Genomic DNA, 24,329 nt, shown 5'->3' with positions numbered 1-24,329 from the left:
GGGGGGGCGCTCAAGGTATGGGGGTTCCTTGGAGTCAACATCTGAGGAAGATCAGAAATATCCAAGGGAACCATGGGTTGTGGGTCCCAGCTGACCTTGCAGTGGACATTGTAGTGTTCTGCTTACAAGGAGGCAGGTGTATTCGTCACCCAGCAGCTGAGTGTCAACTTCTGACTGCTCACTTTAATCCCTCTCTGGGAACTTGCCTCATCCAAGGCTATGTTTGCTGGAGGTCAAAAGACATGGCCAATGACTGGTTCATGTGTGAATGCAAAGCCTGGTCCTCTATCCTGAATTTGGGACAATGCTGAAGGGCCATCCAGGCTCCAGGGTTCTCCCTTCAGAACTGCCCAAGTCCTACACCTCCAGTTGTAACCACATTGTAGATCTGCTCCCTCTGCCCTGTTCTGCCTTCCTCACTCCCCGATCTATGGGTGAACCTCTATAGAACTTTCCAGAATAAACCTTCTGCATCCAACTCACTGTCTCAGATTTTATCTCCAGGGAGCCCAATCGAAGAGATTCCCTCTGCCTCAGTGCCTCCCACCACTTCCTTCAAGGAAACTTCTGGCTAAAAGGCTCACAGAATTTATGGGGAGATGAGCAGTTGAAGTGAACACCTCCACCTGGATCTCAAGCACAGGCTCTTGCTGTCCAACCATGGATTCCTCCATGGTTCCAAGACCCAGCTGCAAGATTTCCACACCGGTCCTGGCACCAGCCGTTCAGTACAGTCTAATTGCACCAAATTTTATTTGAGTCTTCACTGGGGCTGTCACTTCTTCCAATTAAGTGGAGGTTACAGAAGGATCCACTTGTCACTACAGCAATTCCTCCTTGTGCTAAATGCTCCCAGAATCTTAACTACCCAGCATCATGATCAGAAAAGATGGCTCCAATGGAGATGGTAGTATTTCTTTTTCACAGAGACAAATACGGGCAGGCCCCTGAGCCCAACATGCACTACCCGTGTACAGCAGCTACATAAATTAGACAGGCCTAAATAAGTCAGGCTGGAGACAGGGATGGAAACAGAATGCAGATGAGGCTCACCACCAGACTGGCATCCCACAAAGGCTGGGAGCCCACATTGCTTGGGCAGCATGGCACAGCAGAAGTACTGAGATGACAGCCAGGAGACGTGGACTTGATGCCCTGCTTTTGTCACCTGATGGGAGGACTTCCCACAAGACCTCACCTGTGCCCATGGCCTCCAATGCCTTGGGTGATCTGGCCCCTGACCATCTCCCCAACCTCCACTCCCCGTACTCACCCACTCCGTTCCAACTACTCTGACCACCTTCAATTCCTCCAGCATGCCATATTCATTCCTACCTCTAGCATTCCCTATTCAATGTTCCCTTTACCTACAAAGTCTTCCTGCTCTTTAAGTAGCGGACACCTTCTCATCCTCCAGGTCTCAGATCCCAACGTGACCTCCTCCAAGAAACTCTCCTTTTTCATTTACCGAAACAGGCCTCCCACTTACTCTCTGCCACTATACTCTACTCGATTCCAACATGCCCCCATCACAGTTGGTAGTAATATATTGATCTATTAACTCTTTCAAAGTCCATCTCTTCTTGTAGAATGGTGCTGCCCAATATGGTAGCCACTAGCCATCTGTGACTAAACTAATGGAAATTAAATAAAATTTAAAATTCAATTCCTCAGTCACAGCAGCCACATCTTAAGTGTCCGAGAGCCACACGTGGCTACTGAGTTATGGACAGCAGAGATACAGATTTCTATCATTACAGCAAGTTCCAATGGACAGTGTTGGTCTACAAGACAACACTTTGCGAGTCTGATCAACCCCCACATCCCTAGTGCCTATAATAGTGCCTAGGCATATAGTAGCGACTCCTACATATTTAACTGAATTAACAAACGCCAAATATTTTACATTAGAGGTATATTCAAAAGAGGTAAGAAGAGGGAATGTTCACATCTGCTTGAAAAAGTGAAAGAAGTCCTCACAGAGAAGGTGACATTTAAACCGAGCTTTGAAAGAGGACAGTGTGAGAAGAAGGTGAAGGGGCACAGAGCAAAGAGAATGGCAGAGCAAAAGGCACAGAAGGATGAAAGATCATGCCGTTTCCTGTTCAGGGACTTGGCCAGTTTCTCGTATTTGCGATTGGTGGCACTCAGGTTTCCTTTCCTTCTAAGTCTGATGTTCAGGGGCTCATGGCTGAGATATTTGCTTCAGGGCCCAGAATTTAAACATGTGCTACAGAGGCATGCCGTCTAAAAAGCAAGAGAAATATAGCATTTTTTTTTAAATCCAAGGTACAAAAAAGGAATACAGATGCTCATATTTTAATAAGCTACAAAAGATCCCACATTCTCTTCCCGGCCTGCTTCTTGTTGCCGTCTACGCTTAAGATACACTTTAGCATAAACAGGTTGCGTAGGAGACGAGGTACCAATCTCGGGATGGATAAACAGAAAAGCTGACCTCTTGAGAAGGCTTCTGGGCATGAAAATACAGTGATGCAACCTCATAAGTAAAGGTGTCCATTCAATAGGCTGGCACACACCTACTATCCCTCAACCCCCTCCCCAAATATAAGGCTTAGGCACCTGCCCTGCGGGCGACATGTGCATCCTGACATCCACCTGGAAACAGGGTGACTCAGCCTCAGGAAGCCAGGAGGGGGTTGAGGAGCAGGGGGGAGGAAACGAGGCAAATCACTGGGCATTACACCCCTTTAAAAGAGAAAGAGTCACTCTCTTCTCAAAGACTGGCTCATTTATACAAGCAAACAAATCAGAACACGATACGATAGGAATTCCCAGGCTCTTTGCCTTGTGGAGATAAAAGGAAAAAAGAAACAAAAGACTCAGAGAGAGTTGCTGGTATGAGCCCACAAAGCTGCTCCACATTAATCACCTCGTCACCCGCCCTTGCTGGCGCCCTCTTCAATGCCAGCCCTGGGTCTTTGCCGGGAAGATGCAGGTCGAGCTGGAGCTGGCTGGGGAGCTCATTAGTGCCTCACCGGAGCCAAGGGCTGCCTGCCTTCCAGAACGTATTTTGAACTCTCACTTTAGATACTTCTTGGAATCAATATAATGCTTTTCCAGTCAGCTCCGTCTGCTGCCCTTGCAGCCATTACGGGCTGCCGAACTGCTCAGGTTCATCAACACACATGCCTTCACCCCATAGGGAACGGCACCACATTCTTCGCACATTGGTCCTCTGGGGTCCTCACACAGAAGGGCCCAGATCTGGGGAGAAGGGACTCCAGGGAGGAGCTAGAAGTGGGGATCCAGTGGGTGCTAGGTGCTAGGACAGTGTGGATAGAAGGCCCTAGTGAAAATAGGTGTTGTGTTGGGAGGTACCTCAGGCAGTTCCATAGATGGCTCAGGAGTCCCAACTGGGAACCAGACCCCAAAGCCACATCTCTTACTCAGACATGAAACTTCGAAAACGCTGTCTCTGAGATCTGTTTCCCTTCATGATTCTTTTGTGGCCTAACCCACCTTCCAGCTGCCCTGCATATGGCCACCAGGGCCCAGGAGAATCTCAGTGCTACGAACGGCCCCAACAGGCCCCACGTCTCTGGCAGGCCATCACTCCAGCTGAGCTAGAGGACTGTGAGACTGGGATCTTTATGGGCCACTGGGATAGTAAGTCCTGTGGAATACCACTGACTCCAGACTTTGCAGGTGGCCTTCTAGAAGTCAATTTCTCTGTGGAACATAGAGGACTGCTCTCAGTTCCTTCCACTAGCAGGAGCCCAAGAGATGGTGTCGCCTCTTGCCTTCAGATGGTCTCTCAGTCAACCTTTAGTATCCACACCCACTACAGTGACACTGTTCTTCAAAGCCCACCGACTACAACCTGAATAGAGAGCTGATGCTGCCAGATCCCATGGGTTGGGGTTACTGGTCACAGCTTGGTGGCATCCTCAAAGAAAAAGATCTAGTACAATCCCACATGTAAATGAGGCAATACTACAGCTACTTCAGAGGATCTGCTGTGAGCTACTCAAGATCATTCTTTAAGTGTGCTGATGCTATTAGTCAGCATTTGCTGCAGTTAACAAACATCCCTGAATCTTCAAGATGTATACAGACACTTATTTCACTTTCTCAGGTCTGTGGGTCAGTGCGGCTTGGCTCCAATTTGGGTTCAAATCTGTTCCTTATCCTCCTCACTCCAGGAATGCGGCTGAAAGAGCAGCTACCAGCATCCGGTTCTTCTAATGATGGATTGCAGAGAGGGAGACCAGCAGTAGAAACACGTGACCTCATCTTGACACTGGCACCCTGTTCCTTCTCCCACATTCTGTTGGTCAAAGCAAGCCACATGGCTGAGCTCAAAGTCAACAGGGTCCTGTCGAAGTTGAATAGGAAGTGCATTCTGCCTTTGGGGGTGGGAGCATGAAAAGTAAGTATTTGTAGAACAACACAATGCTCCAGAGGTGCTCGGCAAGGGCATGGCACATAGTAATCTCTCGGAATATGTTCAATATGATCAGTATTAGTATCACTATTAGCAATGGCACTCTGCTGATGATTCAATGATGTTCAAATAAAATTGAGGTAGATGAGGCAGAATTTAGGGGGGCTGCTACTTGGGAGTGGCCCTGGGGAAGCTCAACCCCTCTTTCCTGGTCCAGACTGGCACGGAGATCTGCGGTGGGGCCAGCTGTGACTGAAGGAGAGAAAGGAAGCTGCAGCCAGCTGAGGTCTGAGCCCGTGGCCGTCCTTGGGACCAGTAGGAACCGAAGACAGCATCCCATGAAAAAGTGAGCTCATGGCACAACCAAGACTCAAACCCCAGGACCCCTGACTGCCAGCCCTGGAGTAAATGCCCACTCTACCATCACTAGGAAGGAGAACATGTGGAGATGGAATTGATTTTTTTTTTCCTATATGATTTTTCTTAAGAGGGGAAAAAAAAACCCAAACCTCTCAATGTTTATTTTTATTTCTTTTAGGCTGAGGCTTAACTCCAAAAATAGACAGTCTTTTTCAGTAGCCCTGTCATTAGCAGTTGCTACAAACAAACTGTGTCCCCCACACATTGAACTGCAAGAGCGATACTTAAAAAGAGCAGTTAGAACAGAAGTTTCCAGAGAATGGTGAGGAGGGCAGTGGCTGAAGTTCCCACAGTCTCTGCAAGGGCATGGCCAGGAGCCAGGCCTTCCTCAGTGTCCTGGGTCTCCTTGTGAGCCACCCACACCCTATCCTTTGCCCTCCTGTGTGTCTGAGTATGTGCTTCCCCCTGGAGAACTTGAGCCAACTCAACCCACCAAGGCCACTCTGGCTGTGTGTCCTTAACCAGGCCACTTAACCTCTGAGTCTCTGATATCTTACCTAGAAAACGGAAATAATAATAATCATAGGTTATTTGGGACATCCTCATCATTTTGCACACATTCGAGAACTATTTGCTTTCACATAAGCAGCCGTGAACTGAATTCCTTCCACACGCAGTAATGCCAGAAATAAAGGGAGAAACTGAATACAGCCCTTGCCTCCAAAGCCATTCCATTCTAGCAGGAGTTCCTGCTAAGTGGATATAGATTAATCCAGAGATTAATTATAAATTACAGGCATTTAACCCAATTTTCGGTGGCGGGGAAGGCTGCCAGGGAAGGCTTCTCTGGAGGGGAAATGTTTGGGCGGAGCGATGAAAGAGTTAACGAAGTGGGGAACATTCCAGGAAATGGGAACAGCATGTGCAAAAGTGCAGAGGCTGACTATTATGATCTAGGCTGCTTTCCAGACTGAGTGCAGTGTAAATGTCTGGAAGAAGAGAGACTGCAAAGGGCTTTGCCCATCCTTGCATACAAGCAGGAAGTAATAGAGAGCTGTTGAGGTCTTGTAACTGGGGTATCCATACGACAAATGTCCACTGAATGCCTACAATGTGCCAAGCACATGGGATACAGGATGAGCAAGCACAGACCCCATGCCTGTCATCATGGAGCCCAGGGTCTAATGGAGCAGACACATTTGCTAACAGATGTGCAGTTTAGAGAGGTCACGTTAGATGACTAGGGCGGGCGAGGCAGAATCAGAAGACCAGGAACCAGACACGTGAGAAGGTCATGTGAGCAGTGACGCCACTAAATGGTAATGGGCCTAAAGTCTGTGATGGTGTCTGGGAAGGGGCCTCATGAGAGCTATGGCTGAAGAGGCACAGGGTCCAATTACAGAGGCAGCTCCTTCTGGGGGCAGTGGGGCCACTGCCACTGGAGGGGGGAGGAGCAGTGGCACACGGAAAGGATGCGAAAAAGGAGAGGGGAAGAGCCCCGAGACATGGACAATGGGAGGTAAAGCAGCAGCTCCAGCCTCCCAGCTTATCATCTGTTCTCCCCTCCCAGGGGAGTCTGTGGCCACCGCTCACCTGGAAGACACACAGCTCTCTTTCAACGTCAAAGGGGGTGCTTGAATTCTGTAGAAAACAAGACGCACAAGAATAGTTCAGGAGGAGCTGGAGGGGAGACGTCACACCTATGAAACTAGACTGGTGTTCTGGGTTCCACTGTGTCCCCCAGGAAGATAGGTTCAAGTCCTAACCCCCAGGTACCTGAGTGTGCTCTTGTTTGGAAATAGGGTCTTTGTGGATATAATCCAGCCCATACTGGATTAGCATGGGTCCTCATCCAATGACTTGTGTCCTAATAAGAGGAGGAACATTTAGACACAGAGACCTACAGAGAAGGCCATGTGATGATGGAGGCAGAGACTGGAGTGATGTGTCCAGAAGCCAAACGACACCGAGGATCACCTACAGCCACCAAGAAAAACAAATAGCACAGAAACGATTCTCCCTCAGATCCACCAGAAGGATCAACCCCACGGACACACTGATGCTGGACTTCTGGCCCGCACAGGCTGAGAGAATTAGTTCCTGTTATGTGGAGCTTCTCTGTCTGTGGTCACCTGTTATGTCAGCCCTAGGAAACTAATACAACTGTTGATTAAATCCATACCAGTCAGCAGCCTTGGGGGTGGCATGCGGAAATACCCCAATGACTGCCTTCACCCCACCCTGTGGACTAGGGCCCCGAGTTGGCAGCTATGGCCCTGACCCCACTGTCTACTCACACCTACCAACCAACCTGAGAGGCGAGCTGCTCTGAGCTCACTTTGCAGATGGGACCACAGGCTTGCAGCAGCTCAGGGGCATACGGGGGTCGCAGAGCTCGCAAGTGGCAGAGCTGGGGGGTGAGTACAGGTCATCTTGTGGCTTCCTCAGGGGCTGCAGGCATCTACACGAGTGGTCCCAGTCCACAAAGCACTTGTGATTTACAGAATTAAGAACCCCATTTTTAACACTCTCTGAAATGATCTCACTTGTTAGCTCATTTCCCTTTTTTCTCCTCCTCTGGGATGCAGGCTTCAAGATAATGGAAGCCCTGTCCCCACACAGATCCCTTGGTGTATCCCTTGTGTCTAGAAGATTCCTGGGATGTAGTAGGTGTATAATAACCTTTGCCTCATTGACCCATCATTTAATAGGGGCATTTAGAGAAAGCACCACCCAGGTATGTATTTCTATACTGGTTTAAGGAGCAAATGGAGCTAACTGCTTGATGTCCTTGACCAGAGAAGGCTCACAGGAAGATGCTGAAGTCACCCATTTGTGCAGCCCTACCCCATACCCAAGGTATCAGAACCAGGGAAGCCACTGTCAACAACTCCATCAGTGTGGACAGGACCAAGATCACTCCAAACGCTTGCGTGCAACAAGGCACTAATAAGCAATGAAAGGGTGACACACAGAGTGCAAGCTCGGCGGGGCGGGGGGGGGGGAAGGAGGGAGGACAGGGGGCAGGGAAGGGGAACCATGTTTCCCAGGAGGAAATATCCCACCAGAGGGCACTGGCAAGCAGGCACAGAGAGCCATTTACCATTTGTGACCTTCTGAAGAATAATGAACAGGGCTGGTGTGGGAGCCAGAAAGGAAGTCAGAAAGCAGAGGTACCGAGATAAAGACAGACTGGACTCAGACAGGGACAGACAGAGGTATGTTTTTGGTTCTGAAATGGCCATGCAGCACTGCAAACACTCACTGAAACAAAAGTGCATCATTGTTATTTAAGCCTAAAACCCAGGGACCCAGATTGTAGACCACACCTACTAGTCAATCTTACATCTTCCATGTGCTTGGGCCCTCCCCTCACCACTCCACAAAGCCATAGCAGAGCAGTGTAAACACCAGGGGTGCCCCACCCACACCTGTCCAATTTCTGTCTGTCCAGAACCCCTCGTTAGGGGAAGGTTCCCACCCCATTGCATCTTCCTGGAGCACCTCAACTCCTCATATTCTGCCCTGCTGGCTGCAGACCAGAGCATATGGTTCTGAAAGGGCCCTTTTACATGCTACCGGGCAGGAGACCTGGTACAGCACTGGTTATCCACTCAGGCAGGGATGATCCGAATCCTTTCCTGGGATTGACATTCAGACATGGAGAGAAGTAGACTCTCTTGCCTTCGAGGCCGTTAAACTAGAAGGTGTGGGCCTGAAGCTGTAGGCCCCCTGACTTGCCCCCACCATTCCCCATGAGCATGTATGAGGATAACATCAAGGAGGAACCAGGAAACCGTAAACAGAGAGAAGACAGAGCCCTGAGTCCACCACTCGAGCCCTGACATGTGAACATGCACAGAGGCAGCTCCATGCCTGGGCATCCTGGGGACACATACCAACACCCTCCCTCTGGGCCTGTATCCAGTTACACGTAGATCACTGCCACTCAGCACCGAAAGGGTCCAGACTGAGAATGGCTCCCTTCTCAATTCTCACCTCACAGCAGCCGCTGCTGAGCCCTCCTACTCTCAATCGTGTCAATAACCACACACTTTGGCAGGACAAGCACGAGGGTGTGGGCAGGGCTGTGGCCTGCAGAGATTTCCATGGAAGTGTCAAGGACCAAGGCAAGGGTGGGATCTACTCCGGCAAAACGGGGCCTACTTCTGAGATGCCCAAGAAAGGCAAGGGGAGAGTCATGCATCTGCCAGACATTATTATACACCTCACCAAAACCAGTGGGGAAATAACTGGCAAGTGGGGCTGGCAGAAATGAGCTGTGCAAACAGTCCCAAAGCCACTTTCTGCTGCCAGACTGCTCTGCCTCAGAGCTTCGCAACAGGCGGGGGTGGGGGGGGGGGGGGGGGGTGGTAGTTAAGGGGGAGCCAGGACAACGCCTTTAGAAGAGGCAGTAGCCACCAAGAACTTCTTGATGGGGTGGCCAGAGCACTTGCCAGAGCAGACACATCCCACATTCCATTTGGACGCACTTGCCTTGCTGTACTATAACACCCTTCCCTTGCTAAATCTTCCAAAGTCAGCCATGCCACAAAGAGTATGTGTATATGTGTCAAGGAAAGAATGAAGGAAAATTAAGGAAAGGGGACTGAGTTCCAAATACGGAGGGTATAGAGCAGAGAGAAGATGTAAGAAGAAGTAACTGACATTGAAACCCAGGGGGCTTTCAGTAGAGAGTCATGAAAACCAAAAAGGAACCATAATAAGAATCTCTAGAAATATACAAACATTTGAAACAGATCTCATTCTACCCAAACCTCAAAAGGCATGGTAACCTCTGCTGGCATCCTGGATACAGACAAATTTGGGATTACAAGAGCTCTTCTCAGATCCAACCCTAGGAACACCTGGCAAGGGCTCTCATGCAAAGTCAATGATAGGAAGAATAGATCTATGAGCTGCCTCTCCATGGCTTCTGGAAATGGCAGGGCAGCCCTTGATGACACTGGGGACCAGGAGCTAATCAGGAGTCCTGCTGCCATGGCTGATATGGTGGGGTGGGAAAGGTGGGGACCCAGGCATAGGCAACAGGACCAGGTCCATACCTGGCCAAAGCCTGGGAGGTGGGTATTCTCCAATTCCCTTCATCCCTGCTGCTCACAGAAGTCAAGGAACCAAATCAACAGAACTTAGGACTCAGCAGAGACAGGTCAAGACATCTGGAGGAGTCACCCTTGTCCCTAAGTCTGCAAGCTTCCTTGGTCACTTAATGGAGTGCATTAGCCTAGCTAGGGAAAGAAAGGTGAGGGGGAAAAGGGACAGTCAGCTCAATTCCCCAAAAGAAAAGTCACAAGGAGGAGTATAGAATTCCTGTGGCAGCACTGCTCAGAAAGCAGGGGCAGCTCGAGATGAGTCAGTCCAGGTGGCATCAGGCAGACAGAATCAGCAAACTCCTCTCACTAGGAGGTCAAATGCAGCAAAGGCCTCTCCGACCACTGTTGGGCTCCCACAAAATTCCAAGTGTGAAATACGGCACTGCCCTGATGCCGTGGGTGCCTGTCCACCGTACAGGTGGAAACCTTAGAAGAGGTCTGTAAGCCATCAAGGCAGGAGGGGCCTGAGGAATGGACATGAGTCAAGGCCGGTTCAGCTACTCTTCATTCACATCCCAGCCTGATGAGGTTATGGGTGGGGAGGGGTGGTACAGGGCTCCACACCTCACTCACTCAGGGACTCAGCCTTCTATCCGGAGATGCTACCTGCCTCATCATACCGTCTCCAGTGTCACAACAGGAGGGGAAAGGGCAAGGAGCTAACACATGGGAGATTCTGTATAGGTCTGGCCTAGAAGGGACACACATCACTTTGGCACACATTCCTTTGGCCACCTGGATGTTTGGGAAATGTAACCTTCCTGCCTCTCCAGGAGAAAAAAAGTAAATGATGCAGAGAACAAATAATATTGTCGCCTGAGTCTTTAACTTCCCCAGCTGGCATGAAGTAAGTCCCACGCTCTTGACTTCCATGTTTTATTTCACTGAGCCTCAGAAAACTCAAAGCAAAAAACATTCTTCTTTCCCTTTTATAGGTGGAGAGACTGAGGCTCCGTCTCTTGTGTGGTCTAATTCAGGAGCAAAAAGGAGACAGAGCCAGGAGTCAAACCAAGCCCTGCTGGCTTCTGAAGTGCAGCCTCCCTGTCTGCCCTCAGGAAAGGCACTTTCAACAGCCCGTAAGATGTAGCAAGCAACATCACAGTCCTGTCCCACGGGGCCCCAGCGGTTCCCCTCTCATGCGCGAGAGAGATTAGAAGAGCAAATCGCAGGGCACACTCTGCTGCTGATTATCTCCAACAGGAGACTGTCCCTCCCTGAGAACAGAGGACAAGCGGCTCTGCTAGTCAGCGTCTGTTGCAAACCACCAAGCTGAGTTCCATCAGAAAGGGGTAGTTCCGCTGACTGGATTACGAGTCACACCTGCTTCTAGATACGTAAACAAGAGACCTGCTACTTGGATTAATAATGAGAAAGTGCTACAAGCACACTTCATTTAAAAGAGAAGAGGCCGAACCCTAGCCCCACTGCCACCAGGGCCCAGCAAAGTATGAAGAGAAGGATCATATGCTTCAAAAAACAACGATACAAACAAACAAACACATTTAAAAAAGCAAAGAAGGGGCGCCTGGGTGGCTGAGTCGGTTGAGCGTCCGACTTCGGCTCAGGTCATGATCTCGAGGTCCCTGAGTTCAAGCCCTGCCATCGGGCTCTATGCTACCAGCTCGGAGCCTGGAGCCTGGAGCCTGCTTTGGATTCTGTCTCCCTCTCTCTCTGCCCTTCCCCTACTCATGTGCGTGTGCTCTCTCGCTCTCTCTCTCCCTCTCTCTCTTGCACTCTGTCAAAAATAAACAAACATTAAAAATTAAAAAGAAAAAAAAGCAAAGAAATCCATCTGCCCAGGTGGTGGGGAAACAGAAATTTTCTATCCTTCTAAGAGCCCCGTCATCTACAGAGCCAGGTCATTTGTTTCTCACCGTTTTTGCAAAGCATTCTATTGTTTCCAGGGTGGGGGTGGGGGGATACATTTGAAGCCCACCTGTATAATACAGCCTTCTCTTATGACAAAGAGGAAAACTGAGGAACAGAGAAATAGTCATTGGAAGCTAATTAGCGGTAAAACGGAAGCTACCTTACTTCTAAACTAAACCTCACGGAAGCACTGGTCTGGAGTTCCCTGGATTGGGATGACAGCACATCCTGGGCAGGGGACAGGACTATGTGGTCTACAAACAACACAGTGTGGGCATAATGAGCCCCACTGATTACTCCCCCTAACTGTTATGATACTGCTTTTTGGCATCTGCATCTTGCTAATTACTCCAGTTTTGTTTTGTTTTGTTTTTTAACATTTAAACATGCTGCCGTGGCGAGGACCACTTCTAAACGACTGGTGGTGCTTGCTTTGAGGTGCAAAGTGCTGTGTTCTTCCCCCACCCTCCATCCCATCCACCCCCAACTGGAATCACTGGGCTCCACTGGTAGGTAAAGTGACGTGGCTGGAGAGGTGGTGTGCTGGGGGAGACTGGGCACAATGACAGCTCCCGTGGCCACACTGGGCTGACTCAGACTGCGCACTAGAACAGCCTACCTTATGCGACCAGAGCCCCAGCCCGCTCCCTGTCCCCTCATTGTGCTCTCATGTTCCCTCACATATGGCTGGGGTCTTATACTACCCAACAGGGCTATCACTGGTCTTTGAGCTCCTTTCTAACTTAAGACTCAGCCTTCTGGATGGGGTTTCCAAGCTGTCACATGTGGCAGACTTGTTCCCGAGCTTTCATTGTTCCTGAGCTTCCTAGGCCACAGCCCAGGCCATGCCCAACCCCCCCTTCCTTAACATAAACACACAATTTCTGCCCTCATAGTTATTCTGGAATCTGTAGGCTCTACATCAAGTAACGGTTGGGGAGAGACATTTTTTTTAACCTTTAAAAAAAGCAACCCATGAAAAAAAGGATAATTGTCCAGCCATCAGGCCAACTTTTGGGCCCAGTAGCAGTGGGAAAGGGAAGAAGTATCATCTCATTTCTTCAGAAGCAGGCTGGAGGGACACCTGCATGGCTCAGCTGGTTAAGTGTCCGACTCTTGATTTCGGCTCGAGTCATGATCTCATGGTTCATGAGATCGAGCCCCGCATCAGGCTCTGTGCTGACAGTGCAGAGCCTGCTTGGGACTCTCTCTTTCCCCCTCTCTGCCCCCCCCTCCCTGTGCCTTCTCTGAAATTAAACAAATAAACTTAAAAAAAAAAGTGGGCTATAAAGCTTTGGTTCAAGACGATAGGCCTGGGAGGCTGCTAATGACTTTTCTTGATGAAACTTGTATCAATTAGTACAATGCTAGCTGCTATAACAAACAGACCCCAGGGCACAGAAGCTTAACATGATAATAATTGATTGTTGCTTAAATAACTGGCCTGTCTGGCAGGCAATTTTTCTCCAAAAGGTGATTCAGGGACCCAGAATTATTCGATATTTGGACTCTTCCACCTTCTAAGGGCTTGGGGTCATCTGTATACGGCCAACTAAAGAGGGAAGAGTAACACTGTGGCTCTGAATGTACTTGTATCCACCTTCCCTGGCTGGAGCAAATCACACGGTCCCACTGAGAACAAGGCAGGTTGGGAAATGTAGTCCTTGGTCAGGCATCTGCTCTGAATCATAGCTCCACTCAGTGGAAGGGGAGGCTCATGTGTTTGGTGCACACAGCAGTTTACTGACCTGGCAGCCAGAGTTTCTCATATTCCCAACAGCGGGTGGTTAGTCTGCATTTTCCTTTTACTGGGTCCCCATGGGTATTTAGGGGAGAAATGGGAGGAGGGGGCACAAGAGCACATCGCAGCAAACCAGAAGTCAAATGTCAATTCTTCAGAGACTGGGGCTCAAACAAGCTGAATCACTTCTTCACAGCCATGTAACTACCTCTGCCTTCTTTCTCCCATATGTCATCCCCCCACCCCTGGCCAGAAGCCCATGGGATTGCACATGAAGTGTAGAGCACCAGGGATAAAAAGACCATCGCATGGGGAGTGGTCAGGGTCACGGTTTCACAACTGGTCCTTGGGGCTGGCTAACTGTTTGCTGTGGAGGCTGTTCTGTACATTGTAGGCCATTTACGGCATCTTTGGCCTCCACACCCTCCCAGGTATGACCATTAAAAAGGTCTTCAGACACTGCCAAATGTCCCCAGGGGGACAGAATAACCCTAAGTGTAGGGGGCATGGATGGAGGCCATGCATAGCAGTTCAGAGGGGAATTCGGTTCCAGGGCAGGGACAGAGAACGTGACCTGCAGCATCCCTTCTGAATCTGGAGCCCATGGTTTAATCGAGTTTAACTGGGCCTGAAACTTGGGTTCTCAGAAGCAATATGCCATGAGTATCTGCCACAGAATAGAACATTATGGAAAATTAGCATTAGGAGAGCCAGAAAAAAAGTCTCAATTACGGTAGGAAGAGGACAGATTTTAGGCAGTGAGACTCTAAGTAGGCTGGGGAATCAGGCTTCAGCCTTCCCATCTGAAACATGGGAGCAGGTGAGGACTCAACAGAACCTCACGTGGAAGACCCAGGGCAGGGTCTGGCAGGCAATAAATGGTCCACAAATGTTAGCTAATGACAGACCTTACAGCTCATTCCACACCCCAGATAATTCTTCCATTTGAACACAGGAGGATAATGTTCCAAGTGAATGAGGATTTAATGCAATTGCCATTTGATTTAATTTCCAAAAGCGTTAAAAGTGTTAACGCAACACATCAGCATGCAGCTGATAAAGTAGTCAAAATAATTCAAGGAAACCAATACTTGTCAGGTTTTATTTATCCACATTTACGCTTTCTTAAAAATAAGCTGGTCTTTGTGCCCATATAGAATACAATATACATAGATTTCTCCCGGTTCGCCTCCCCCCTACACACATATGCTCAAGTTAAGTTTCCCACTTTCTTCCCATCTGTCATTTTTCCCTTCCCATGAAGATCTAGCAGTGACGTTATGCAAGAAGGAGGGAGTTGGGGCTAAGGCTGGGCAGTTGACAAATGCAGGGCTGACGGCAATTGATGAAGACAAGCATGAACATACGGGCAGCACTTTGTTGACACAGGATGAACATACCCTTGACCCCTTTCTCAAGTCTAGGGGGGTTGGAACAATTGTTCCGTTTTAGAATTAGGGAGTCAAGAGGTGACACTCCTAATTCACATAGTTACTCCAAGATTTGAACCCAAGACCTCTGATTTGCAATCTAGGTGTTCTTGCCAAGAGTAGCCATGGCAAACAAACTAACAAACAAAGCAACCCAGTAATAAAAGTTATGACTAAAGAAAGATGAAACTAAGAACCCAAGCATCAGGATATTTTCCTGCTGAGAATGACAGCTGCAGAGAAGATGGAGGTGCTCAAGTTTCTTTGCATAGCATCTTTCTGGAAAGCCAAGGTCAGACAGGGGATCGGGGGTGGAGATGGGCCAAGACTGACATGAAAAGGTGTTAAACTTGGAGACACGGGCTGAAGCAGGTACACTCGAGTGGGCAGGACTCAGCGGGGAAGGGGGAGGGCTCACCCTGAGACCAGCCTTCCCTTGACCGGCACTAAAAGACAACCCAGAGGTCTCTTTTAAATGACCATCAGAATGGCCCCATGGCAGACTGGATAAGTAGCATGGCCATGGCAGGTCAACTGAGACCCCAGACTGTAACAGAGCAGGACAAAGGCCACAGCAGTACTGCAGGGAACTGTAAAGTTTAAAGCTTCCACAGCCATGAAGGAAAGAATGAAGGAAAGGAAAACAAGACTTAAAGGAAAAGATAAAAAGTGGTACCCGTGAAGGGGACGGAACCTATCCAGAGACAGGAGGGAAGCCCAAGGTTCCAACAACAACAGAACCTTGGAGCAGGAAGGGGTGAGGAGTCACCTGCAATGCTACTGCAGGCTTGTGTAGGGAGCACTGAGGATGATGACGGATATAGCAAGTTCGAGCCCCTTCTACACACCAGGTATCCTGGACACAGCAGGAAGCAAAACCTACAGAGCTTCTGCCTTCAGGAGATTATGTAATACAGAGATGTAAATGACAATGGCAAACCCTGATACGAGCTGGGAAGAAAACCCCAGACTGGAACAATGATACAGCTTTACAGGAGGTAGGGAAGGGTGCTATTTTAGATAAGGTACTCAGGGTAGGGAGGCTCTCTGAGACACTGATGTCTGACCAGAGACCAGAGGGAATTAAACAAATGAGCCACATAATTCTTTGGAAGAAAAGCATTTCAAGTCAAGAGAGAACAAACAGGAAGTACAAAGGTCCTAGGGTCAGAACTATCACGGTGTGGTTCAAGGAAGAGGAAATGGGCCAGTGTGGCTAGAGAAGAGAATAAAAGGACAAATATGGGAGGTGGGGGATCAGGAATCAGAGAGACAGAGGGGCCAGATCTAGAAGCCATGTTAAGAAGCTTAGATTCTATTCTGAGTATGACAGGAACTACTGGAGGGTTTTGAGCAAGCAAATGCCACAATTTAACTTGTTTTCAAACTATCACTCAGGCTGCTGCATGGAGACTAGACCTCAGGTGGCACAAGGGTGGAACAGGGAAAGAGCTGATACAGTCATCCAACTGAAAGAGGGGGACCCCGAGCTTGGTCCTGTGTACCAACTGGCAAACTGACCTGGGAGCCAAATTCAGACCGCTGCGTGTTTTCATAAGTAAAGTTTTATTGGCACACAGCCACATTCATTCATTAACATATTTCCCATGGCTGCTTTTGCCACAGCAGCAGAGTTTAATGGCTGCAACAGAGCCTGTATGGCCTACGAAGCTGAAAATATAGACTATCCTGCTCTGTATAGGACAGGTGTACCAACCCGAACTCAGGTGTCCACAGCAGAGGTAGGAGAGTGTGGCAGGGTTCTAGGTAGACCTAGGGAGTTGTTTACAGGGCAGAGGCCAGATTCCAGCCCAGGATCTTCTACCTCAAGCCCACTCTCTGACTGCTGAGCAAAACGGTGCCCCCACCCCCACCCCCAGGTCCCCCTGGCCTCTGAGGGCTGGCAGAGAACAGGAACGGATGCTCCCAAGTCCAGTTCTGATTATCGGCCTTGGAAGAGCTCCTGTGGCTGCCCAAGCTACATGCTCAGAGTGGTTACTGGCTCTGCCTCTTCTCCTAGCATGATGCAGCAGCCCTTCACAGCTGCGGTCACTGACCAGGCACAGGCCAACAGCTTTGGTCACTTTGGAAGCCTGCAGAAGCTGCAGGGTCTGGGTAGCAGAAACTGTTGGATCCCACGCTTCCCTCTCTCAGGCCTTACTTTGTCAGTGAGTGGGGGCCAACTTCCAACTGTCCTATCTGAATCTAAATGGCTGTGGGCTTTCTCCAAAGCCCCCAAGGCCCCTCCTGTCCTGTGCAACAAGTCTGAAGTACCAGGATATGAATACCCCAGGAACAGCCCTCGACCAGTGACTGGTGGGAGGTAGGGTACAAATATCCCAACTCTCTCACATCGTAGGAGTCTATGCTGAATCCTAGGCTTCCCCAATAGGAATGAGCTCTACATGGTCACCTGCTTGGAAATGCCTGTCCTCTTCACCTCACCTCCTGACATCCCAAACAAACCTCTTGCATTCAGATCCCTGCCGAGTCTGCTTCTAGGGATCCCAGTCCTGAATGCCCCTGATCTTCACTCCTCCAAATAGGCTGTGCCTTTTACCAAAGCCACCTGCCTGACCAGGGCTTTGCACGGGGCCATGGGAAGGGACCAGGCAAGAGGAGAACAGATGGATACAGAGGCCCAGCTTCACGAGTGTGTGCGCACTACTGTCCACGGAGCATGGGCAGGGGTTCCATCAGAGCCCCCGGACTCCTACGGAATAAAGCTTCAATTCTGTCTGGCACAAAGACTCCGAATATATCCCCCAGCCTATATCTGCAACCTCAAACATGTCACCCACTCATGTCTGAAAAGTGGCCCAGGCTGTCTCTGCTCAAGAGCCTGCCAGGCCAAGGAGCCAGCTCAGAGGGGAGCACTTGAAGAAACCTTCTAGGGCTTTTTCAAACTGTATCAACTGTCCCACCCTCGATTTCCTCAGCTTACACCAATTACAGGGCTACTATATTGAATTTTGTTAAGAAATGTATACAAGAAAGAACGCAGTCTGAGGCACCAGCAGGCCTGGCTTTAAATCCTGGCTCCATCACGCACAAGCTGTGTGACCTTGGGAGAGCTACTGAACCCCTCTGAGCCTCTGTGCCCTCATTTGTAAAAGGGAGATGCTAACAGCACCTACAGAATAGGGTCATTAGTAGGATTAGTAACACAGGACAGTAGATGCTGAGCACAAACTAAATGGCCGTGCATTATAGGCTTGCATGATCTTCCCAATAAACCACGGGCCTACCACACCATCTGACCCAGAGCTGGGGCTCATTCAGCTCTCAAACAAATGAATGCAGGACCAAGTCTGCCACTCCAGCCATGCAGTCTCTAAACCAGAGGCTGTAAACTCAAATGCCTACAGAAACCAGACTAGTGATGTCAGCAAAATGGGCCACGTGAGTGGCAGTGGTCAACCACGCAGCATGTGCTCCAGAACCAAGGGGCCACACTCACCGCTGCCGCCACCGCAGGCTCCGTGTGGCTGACCTGATGCAACTCCATGAGATCTTTAAATACTCCAACAAAATGTTAGGAAAAAAGACAGTGCAACCCAATAAAGCATTTCTGCAACTGACTTTGAATAACAGGCTGCCTTTGGTGATCTCCATCGTATTTCCAAGAGAGATCTTAAATTTCTATCTTACAGGTTATTGTTCCTTTAAGTAGGACAAGGAAAAATGGACAATGTACTCAAGTAATATCCCTTAAAACAACAGTAAAATATAGGAGCATCTGGATGGCTCAGTCAGTTAAGTGTCCAACTTTGGCTCAGGCTATGATCTCATGGTTCATGGGTTTGAGCCCCACGCTGGGCTCTGAGTCAACAGCGCGGAGCCTGGAGCCTACTTTAGATTCTGTGTCTCTCTCGCTCACTCTCTGTCCCTCCCCTGCTTGTGTACTCTTTCTCTCTCTCAAAAATAAGCAGTAAAAAACTTTTTAAATAATAGTAAAATATGATTACTGATGGTTACAGATATAACTGTGTGGGTATCCACTTTGTACTAGGATCTATACATGTATTGTCTCCCTCTCATAATGGATCCAATTAGATACATTCATCCCATTGAACAGATGAGGAACCTGAGGCCTAGGGGGAACACATAATTTGCCCGGAGTCACCCAGACGGGGGGGAGGAGGGGGCAGGACTGAAATTGAAGCTCAGGTGTGTTCACATCCAAAATCCCTACTCTTGATCCCATCAAGCTGCCCTGGTAGGAAGTCACATGAGTATTTAAAACAGAACATCAGGCACTCAGTGCTGGTATCAGACTTCTACTTCTGTTATATGGAGTTGGAAAACAGATTCAAAAATCACTGCCAGCAACAAATTTTTATCTTAGCAAATTTTCATCAGTCGCATACCTGCATAATGTGGACTGAAGACACCTATGTCCTTGGGATAAGCAAAAACATCTTGAAATCTAAGATAGGAGGAAATCCAGAAATGGGAAGAGAATAGTGCATTTGTGAGCACTGGTCCGGAACAGGCAGGTTGAGGGACTGGACTATCAATTGTGCAAAACCTCAATTATAGAGTAATCTAATGTATACCCAGGTACATTATCACAATTCAATAAACAGCTCTTCATTATTAAGTAATTCCAATTTGCTTTCATTTTGATCTGTGTTGCCCTGAGAATTTGATATTACCTACACTCAAATTAGGTGGTATCTTCTGAAGCGCTGATGCTCACAATCCTGGGATAGCACATGAAGCACAAGCCAGCCAGCCATAAACACACCTATTTAGACAGAGACATTACTTGGCACGGTGCACACACCTGCTATGGACACTGTCAGAGGGCGCTCCACCCATCTCTGGGCACCCTTGGGCACCGAGGGACCCTGTGACCTCCCAAATGCAGGATGGCTTGAGTTCTGAACGAGTGCTGCCATGTGGTCAGATGGTTGAGCGCAAGAAGGACCAGCTACTTTTCCTTTCTCCCAAGATTCCTAGCTCACCAGTGGTGGACACAGGAGGGGACCTGGGGCATCTGACCTAGCATGGACCCCATGACCCAAACCCCATGATCCATGACCCTAACTTGTCAACCCAAACAAGCCCACATGTCAGCACCCACTTTTATATCTCCTCCCTCCCTTTCCCCATGATCAGCACATGACTCTATGGGGAGAGACCACCAGTCTCCCTTTGCAGAGGAGGCCTTACATGACTTCTCCAAGGCCACAGAGATAGCAATCAAACCACCACTGGGTCATGCGTCCTATCGCCACACACCCACCCAGTCCTTCACCATCTCTTACTCTCTTACCTGGGAAATCACACGAACCACGACTGTTTATTTAACAAACACTTCTAAGGGCAACAAGCCAGGCACTGTTCTAAGAACTTCTACATCCATTGTCTCATTGAATCCTCTGGCTGGACACACACCACTCTGAGGTAGGTAATCCTACATCTCTATTCCCAGATGAGCCAGCTTTATCGGAAGAGGCTGATGTTCAAGGTCATAGCGCTGGGACAAGATAGGCCTGGATTTGAACCCATGCATCAGGGCACTTTCCTGTGTCTGAATTGGAATAAAATGAAGAAAACCTGGGGGAAAATGTGCCCAGGGCTGGTTTTCCTTCTAGGACACGTGGCATGGCAGGGGTCAGCTGCCTCCCCCTCAGCACACACCATCTGTGTGATGTGTAAACCAGGAACAGGAAGTTACATTTGGGGAGCGCCATCCCCTAAGACAAGACTTAGCCCTTGAAAATACTTTCATCTTCTCAAATTTTCTCCATTTCCTGAAAGAAGATTTATGTTTATTCCTTTTTTTTTTTTTTAACGTTTATTTATTTCTGAAGGAGACAGACACAGAGTGTGAGTAGGGGAGGGGCAGAGAGAGAGGGGAACACACAGAATCCGAAGGAGGCTCCAGGCTCTGAGCTGTCAGCACAGAGCCCAACACGGGGCTCAAACCCACAAACCGCGAGATCATGACCGGAGCCGAAGTCGAACACGTAACCGACCGAGCCACCCAGGTGCCCCTACTTTTTTTTAAGTGCAAATATTTCAGTACTAAAGTATCTAGCCATCCTGCTCAGTCATGGCCAGGGGCTCCAAGAGGCCAGTGAGTCACAGGACACTTTCCCCCAGATGCTGCCTTCACATGGGTTCCTGGCCAGACATCACTGCTGCTTCTGGGTGTCCCCTGCTTTTCATTTTACTTGGCTTGGCAACCGTTAGCTATTTAGGAGTGTGTGGGTAAAAAGAATTAAATCCATTTCCCCTGGAATCTGGAAGGTAGTAAGTACTCCACTCCAGAGAGGAGGGGAGCAGTGATGGAGAAAGCAGGAGTTAAAAGGCCAAGTTAACAGCAGCTCCAGAGACTCTTGTCATGAGTTTGCATGCAGTCTGGTTGCCTTCAACACTGTTTTTGACATCATGACACCAGGTGCCAACAAGGTCACAACCCTGAGGCCGTCCAAAGACGGCTGAAATAGCATGAGCCAACACCCAGCAGAACCCCAGCTCTGCCCCTTAGGACAGTCTCTCAACCTGGCTGTGGTTGTTCTCCCCGCTGTAAAATGAATTAAAATAAAACTAAGGTATGGTGCCATAGTTAGGACTAAATGAGATCACGTATGTGAAATGACTTCTACATTCAAGGGGCTCAGCTTCTAGCTTGCCACCAACTAAAAAAAGGAAAAATAATGGTCGCTACAAACAAGTGCTATCCCAAAAGGTTTTCTTTGTTTTTCAAAAGTTTGAGAGAGAGAGAGCGAGCACGTGCACATGAGATCACTTGTGCTATTGGGGGAAGGGGAGAGAGAAGGGGAGACAGAATCCCAAGCAGGCTCCGTGCTGTCAGCTCAGAGCCCGATGTGGGGCTCGAACTCAGGAACTGTGAGATCATGACTCGAGCCAAGATCAAGAGTCAGACACTCAACTGACTGAACCACCCAGGCACCTGCCATAAAAGCCTTTCTCAAGATGTAGTAAGAGGGGAGCAGGTTGCAGAGAAGGCGCACTGTGAAGGAGACCTCTGAAGGAGGACACCCAGCACGTCCCTGAAAAGAGAACAGTGAGCGCTGTAGGTGAAGGCACTGGGGGCAGCAGGGCTCCTGGATCATAGTGAGAAACGTGGCCAGTGCACTGTTCCCACAGAAGCCCTAACCCCAGCCCATGCACAGCCCACAAAGGATCAATCACTGTCCCAATGAACCCTGACCACCCTTTCAAACCAAGGCAATGATGCTTCCCCATGGAGATGCCATCCTCAGTCCCAAAGGCTTTGGGACTTGGTAACCCACATCTCCTCCTCCACAACTGGGACGGAAAGGAAGAATAAACCAAGCATTTTCTGATTCCAATTGTGCAAAAAGATCAGAGTGCTACACTAGCTGCCCCACTCACTCATCCTGTTACCTCCTTACCGGCCTGGTGCCAGGCACCTGCAAGGTGTGGGCAAGGCCGTGGAGAGAAAGCATGAGCAAACACAGTCTGTTCTCTGGTGGGTCCCCACCGCAGAGCAGGAGGCTGCCACAGGAGGGATATAATGAACTTCTGCAGGGGGCGGCTCAGGAAATTACATATTCACCTAGTGCCTGAAAGGCCTGCAGAGGCCACTGTGTTACCAAAATCAATCTTATGTTACCAAAACAGCAGACATATGAGCCTAATGTGATTGAAATGATGCTTTCTTTTATGTATTAATGGCACTCAATGTCAATGATTTTAAGATGATTTTTCCCTCTGTTGATTGTTCTGTTCATGACTGCCTAATTTGTTGATCTTCAGCTTAAGTGTACATGGCATTATGGAGATGAAATGAGTTCCTGCTGAGGCCAATAACTCATTTACGCATCCATCATTCAATAAGTATTTTAAGGTTGAGCCTTTCGAAATGACCAACCGCGCAGGTCAAAACAGTTGAACGCTGGCAGTTTTGTATTTGGGCAAACTCAGCACTTGGGCCATGCCCGTGGCTAAGTCTGGGGACCTCATGAACCATGAACAAAATGAAAAATGCCTCGATTCTCACAGAGCTCATCTTCTAAAGGGCAAGATGGAGAACTACCAAGAACATGAATAAAGGAAAAATAAAATTTTGAAGTGTGATAAGTACTTAATCACACGTACACAAGGTGACACGATAGAGAGCACCCAGCAGCACAAGGGCTGGGGACATTCTCTCAGAGAAGATGGCATGAGGATGTTCAAGCTAAGACCTGAATGATAACAATCGGTCAGCTGTGTGAATATCCATCTAGAGTCAGGACAGCCCAGGAGAGAAACTCTCAGACTATAACCCCCAATCTAGGTTCAGGCAAGGCTATCGGTTACATGGGGTCCAGCAAATAGAGGTCAAGGCCCTCACCCGAACCCATACTTTGTCCCAGAAAACCAACTCAGGAGACTTCTAGGGAGTCGATCCAGGTTTTCACTTTCATACACCCTGGGTATCATTCTACAGCTAGCAGAAGATGAATAGGTTCATTATTTCATTCAGTAAGTTATGCTATATTAAAATTTTAATCGGTGAACGTAATGCTGGAAAATGAGTACATCCATATGCTACTTTTTTCCAGGGTAAACTGTCAAACCACTTTTTGCAAAAGCAGTATTACGACACAAAGAAAAATCCATAAAGATGCTCATATTCTTTGGCCCTACCAACTCTACCCCTAGGGCATTTATCCAAGGAAATAATCTGGTTCAATGGAATAAAAATGTTCTCTTTTGGAAGAACTCCATTGAGGTGTTAATTGATGCACAAAGGCAAGATAAAACAAAAACGAAAACACCTGGAATTACCTAAATGACTACAAATAGGGAGGTTTTAAGAAATGGGATGATTCACTTGATGAAATAGTATACAACCATTAAGCATTAAAACAAAGATTATATAGGCTTTCAAAAATAAATGTGATATCCGGCTCCTTGGAGGAAGCAGAAAAGGAAGCAATGTGCATATTTTAATGTAAAGCATGTCAACAATACCTCAAGGTGAACAAGAACAAGAAAATTGAAAAGAATTGAATCAAGGCCAGTAGGGTGGGGGTTATTTCAGAAGTCCTTCTGAAATATTGTCATTACATCGAATTTTCAATAAACAATCCCTCAGAAATAATTCTATTCTCTGAACACGGCAACAGAACACAACCAAAACACAAGGACATTGGCTCATTCTAACTTTAAATGCAAAATAAAGCCAAATTTGGAGATGTCTTCCATGTTATAGACCCACAGGCTTGCACAAGTGGACCTTATGAGTAAGGCTCAACTTGGAAGAATAATGCAAAATTCCATGATTTTACAGTAACTTCACTTCTTTCTTTGCAGAGTGTGGGAATGGGGGACTGGAAATCTTGTGTCCTTCAAATAACAGGAAGGAGCAGCAGGAGATGAGAACAGGCACCTCAGTTCCTTGCACCCTCTGAGGATGG

General features: G+C 48.4%; 1 protein-coding gene across 1 annotated transcript in view; it reads right to left on the bottom strand.

Moving 5' to 3' along the window:
* Positions 1 to 24,329, bottom strand: part of PTPRT (protein tyrosine phosphatase receptor type T) — a 632,313-nt gene that overhangs the window by 526,133 nt on the left and 81,851 nt on the right. The gene's annotated exons all lie outside the window — the stretch shown is intronic.

Source organism: Panthera uncia, assembly GCF_023721935.1.
Source record: "Panthera uncia isolate 11264 chromosome A3 unlocalized genomic scaffold, Puncia_PCG_1.0 HiC_scaffold_11, whole genome shotgun sequence".
Taxonomy (NCBI): Eukaryota; Metazoa; Chordata; class Mammalia; order Carnivora; family Felidae; genus Panthera; species Panthera uncia.
This window is presented reverse-complemented; position numbering and strand designations above follow the sequence as displayed.